This window comes from Aegilops tauschii, chromosome 1 (assembly GCF_002575655.3).
Source record: "Aegilops tauschii subsp. strangulata cultivar AL8/78 chromosome 1, Aet v6.0, whole genome shotgun sequence".
Lineage (NCBI taxonomy): Eukaryota > Viridiplantae > Streptophyta > Magnoliopsida > Poales > Poaceae > Aegilops > Aegilops tauschii.
Window position 1 is genome coordinate 22,916,617 of NC_053035.3, and position 4,831 is coordinate 22,921,447.

The window sequence follows — 4,831 nt, forward strand, 5'->3', positions numbered from 1 at the left end:
TCGTCCTACATAAACCCTTCGTCCACCCGAGCTCGCTCTGTTCTTCCCCTTTCCCCTCTCCTCTCTGTTCTTCCCCTCTTCCTCTCGAGCTCATCACACATTTTGCCCAAAATTTGTCAAGATTTGAAGGCCCCCATCCATTCAAATGATCACAAAGGTTAGCAACTTTGTCCTTTCATCTCTCATTGCTAGATTAGCTCTTGCAATGCTTTGCATAGTGATTAATTTATGAGTTTAGTAATTTGGAAGGAAATATATGTGCTAGTATTTGATTGATATGCAATTTGAGGTCAAAAATAACACTTAGTTTGCATATGTAGGTGTGGTTTACTTAGTGCCTTCTAAATCTCCGTCGTAACCACAGTCGATCGCCCGCACCGTTCCGTCGCCGGCACCACCTTGTGGTGAGCCTCTTGTTCATGAATGTTTTACATTACCAAGTTGATGTTTGTGTGATTTGGATATATAGTTACTCGTATAATTATCTTACCCGTACGTTGTTTGTTATACATAGTGCCATGGTTTTGATATCCGTCCCCGTCGGCCCTCGTCCTTGTTATGATTCGGATGTGGTATATTCTCTTTTAAAACTAGTTGTTGCATTTCGTGTTTATGACAAATTATGCCCATCAAGTTGACATAGATATTTTTGTCTAGGAGGTTTGTGAACCGGAAATTCCAACCGACCCTATTGTCGAGAGGTTAAATTTAGTTGAAAGAGAAAACGAGTATTTGAAAGAAAAATTGAAAAGAATTGAGGGGGAGAAGATGAAATTGGAGTTGCATGTTGCCGGTGTCGTCGATGATCACAAGATCAAGATGGAGAAAATGCGCTTGAAGATTAGAAAGATTAGAAAATATGCCATTGATAGTGAGGCTTGGTATCATTATGCTGTTGGATCAATTGTTACCTTAGTTGCGATCTTGATCGCATTTGTTGTTGCATTTAAATTCTTTAGTTAGAGAGTTATTTGTTTGTTGCATTTAAGTCTTGTATGAACTTTATGTATGAACTTGTATTAATTTGGTATTTTCGGTGTTGTGTAATGAAGATGAGCCGACAATGGATGTACGATGACCGATGCTCTCCCGAGTTCATTAATGGCATGCAAACTTTTCTGCTTGCGGCTGAGCAAACAAGCGGGCGGATGGTTTTATGCCTTGTCCATGTTTAGTCTGTAAGAATGATCACAATTACTCTATGTCAAGAACCATTCACGTCCACCTGTTTAAGTCCGGTTTCATGCCCCACTATAATGTTTGGACCAAGCACGGAGAAAGAGGGGTTATGATGGAAGACAATGAAGAAGAAGAGGACGACGACAGCTATCCTGGCCATGGGTTCCCTGAATACGATGATACAACAATGGGGGAAGAAGCTGAGCCGGCAATGTGGGAAGAAGCTGAGGAAGAGGCATCAGATGAGCCCGCTGATGATCTAGGTCGGGCCATTGCCGATGCAAAGAGAAATTGCGCAAGTGATTTGGAGAAGAAGAAGTTGCAGCACATGTTAGAGGACCACAAGAAATTGTTGTACCCGAATTGCGAAGCTGACAAGAAAAAGTTGGGCACCACACTGGAATTGCTGCAATGGAAGGCAGAGAATGGTGTATCTGACAAGGGATTTGGAAAGTTGCTGGTAATGATAAAGAATATGCTTCCAAAGGACAACGAATTGCCCGAGAGTACGTACGAAGCAAAGAAGGCTGTCTGCCCTCTAGGGTTAGAGGTGCAGAAGATACATGCATGCCCTAATGACTGCATCCTCTACCGCGGTGAGTACGAGGATTTGAACGCTTGCCCGGTATGCGGTGCATTGCGCTATAAGATCAGGCGCGATGACCCTGGTGATGTCGAGGGCGAGCACCCCAGGAAGAAGATTCCTGCCAAGGTGATGTGGTATGCTCCTATAATAATGTTTGTTCCAAAACAAAGAGCATGCCAAGGCGATGCGATGGCACAGAGAAGACCGTAAGAAAGACGGAAAGTTGAGAGTACCCGCTGACGGGTCGCAGTGGAGAAAAATCGAGAGAAAGTAGGGAAGGAGTTTGCAGATGACGCAAGGAACATATGGTTTGGTCTAAGCGCAGATGACATTAATCCTTTTGGGGAGCAGAGCAGCAACCATAGCACCTGGCCTGTGACTCTATGCTTGTATAACCTTCCTCCTTGGTTGTGCATGAAGCAGAAGTTCATTATGATGCCAGTGCTCATCCAAGGCCCTAAGAAACCCGGCAACGACATTGATGTGTACCTAAGGACATTAGTTGAAGAACTCTTACAGCTGTGGAATGGAACAGGTGTACGTGCGTGGGATGAGCACATGGGGGAAGAATTTGACCTAAAGGCCTTGCTGTTCGTGACCATCAATGATTGGCCTGCTCTCAGTAACCTTTCAGGACAGACAAACAAGGGATACCGCGCATGCACGCACTGTTTGGATGATACCGACAGTATATATTTGGACAATTGTAGGAAGAATGTGTACTTGGGACATCGTCGATTTCTTCCGAGCAGGCATCCCGTAAGAAAGAAAGACAATCATTTCAAAGGTGAGGCGGATCACCGGACGAAGCCTCGCCACCGTACTGGTGCTAATGTACATGATATGGTCAAGGATTTGAAGGTAGTCTTTGGAAAGGGTCCTGGCGGACAACCTGTTCCGAATGACGCTGACGGACGCGCACCCATGTGGAAGACCTGCCCTATTGGAAAGACCTAGAGGTCCGCTCTGCAATCGACGTGATGCACGTGATGAAGAATCTTTGCATGACCCTGCTTGGCTTCTTGGGCGTGTATGGGAAGACAAAAGATACACCTGAGGCACGGGAGGACCAGCAACGTATGCATGGAAAAGATGGCATACATCAGGGTCATGCCAGCTACGCTCTTACCAAAGAAGAGAAGGAAATCTTCTTTGAATGCCTGCTCAGTATTAAGGTTCCGTCTGGCTTCTCGTCGAATATAAAGGGAATAATAAACATGGTAGAGAAAAAGTTCCAGAACCTAAAATCTCATGACTGCCACGTGATTATGACGCAACTGCTTCCGGTTGCATTGAGGGGGCTTCTACCAGATAACATTCGATTAGCCATTGTGAAGCTATGTGCATTCCTCAATGCAATCTCTCAGAGGGTAATCGATCCAGAAATCATACCAAGAATGATTTGGTGCAATGTCTTGTCAGTTTCGAGGTGGTGTTCCCACCATCCTTCTTCAACATCATGACGCACGTCCTAGTTCACCTATGCGAAGAGATTAACGTTTTGGGTCCTGTATTTCTACACAATATGTTCCCCTTTGAGAGGTTCATGGGAGTCTTAAAGAAATATGTTCATAACCGTGCTAGGCCAGAAGGAAGCATCTCCTAGGGCCATGAAAATGAGGAGGTCATTGAGTTTTGTATTGACTTCATTCCTGACCTTAAGCCGATTGGTGCTCCTGAATCACGGCATAAGGGCAGACTGGATGGAAAAGGCACGCTAGGAGGGAATCAAAAAATATGTATGGACGGACATTCTCTCACGGAAGCACACTACACAGTTATACAGAATTCCGCCTTGGTGGCTCCGTATATGGACGAACACAAGAATTTTCTACGCTCCAAACACCCGGAGCGGTCTGATGACTGGATTACACGTGAACAAACCAGGAGTTTCGCCGGCTGGTTGCAGACACGTACCATGCATGACGCCTCTATTGAAGATGACCTGTACTTGCTGTCCCAGTTACCATCTTCGAATATAATGACTTTCAAAGGGTACGAGATAAATGGTAATACACTTTACACGATCGCCCAAGATAAGAAGAGCACAAACCAAAACAGTGGTGTCCGCTTTGATGCAACAACCAAGACGGGAAAGGAAACATATTGTGGTTACATAGAGGAGAGATGGGAACTTGACTATGGACGTGGTTTGAAGGTCCCTTTGTTTCGGTGCAAATGGGTCAATATGACACGAGGCGGGGTAACGGAAGACCCGCAATATGGAATGACAACAGTGGATCTCAATAATCTTGCGTATGCAGACGAACCATTCGTCCTAGCTAATGATGTGGCACAGGTTTTCTATGTGAAGGATATGTCTACCAAGCCGAGAAAAAGAAAAGATAAGGAAGCGAATGCATCATACGATGAGCCAAAGCGCCACATACACTACCGGAATCAGCTATTTTGCCGTCTGCCACGGCGGACGGCAAAGGCATGAACGGCGGACGGCAAAGGCCTTTGCCGTCAGCCACGGACGGCAAAAGGCTCCGGCAAAGTAGGCTACGGTAAACAGCTACTTTGCCGTCCGCTTTTGGCGGCTGACGGCAAAGGGACCTTTGCCATCAGCAGCAGACGGCAAAGAAAGCAGACGAACGGACTAACAGCGTAGCCTTTGCCGTCCGCCTCGTGAGTCACAGACAGCAAACAAAAGGGATAATATTTAAAAAAACACAACAACAATGCTCCCGAGTGCTGCGGTCAACGCATGCAAGTGCACTTCCCTATCTTTCTTTTTAACAGGGAAAGGACAGGTCGTGCCTTGGTGCCTTTTGTTCAACATTAGTGGAGTACAAAGTTCAAACAGGACCCCGAGAAAACTAAAGTTACAACATAGTCCTGGAAATTAACACAAAAGGCCCTAAAAATTAAAACTGAAAGGCAATCGAGTCCTTGCTCTCCACTGCAGTGCTCTGCCCGCCCCGTCGTCCAGCCCGACTATGGCTGCGCCGCCGCCCGACGCTTCTCGCTGCACCGCTGTCTGACCCTGCTCAGCCGCGCTCGGGAGCTGACTTGCTCCGGCGCGGGGGCGAGGGGGTGCACGTGAGGGAGGTCGGGGATGGG

General features: G+C 46.5%; 1 long non-coding RNA gene across 2 annotated transcripts; it reads left to right on the forward strand.

Annotated features, from left to right (window-relative positions):
• Positions 1–287: 287 nt before the first annotated feature.
• LOC141039261 (uncharacterized) lies at positions 288–1,056 on the forward strand. Of its 2 annotated transcripts, none has more exons than XR_012200179.1 (3): positions 288–404; positions 515–572; positions 658–1,056. It is a non-coding gene; the product is annotated as an uncharacterized lncRNA (long non-coding RNA). The 2 variants fall into 2 exon arrangements; XR_012200178.1 differs by having other exon boundaries at positions 661–1,056.
• The last annotated feature ends 3,775 nt before the right edge of the window (positions 1,057–4,831 follow it).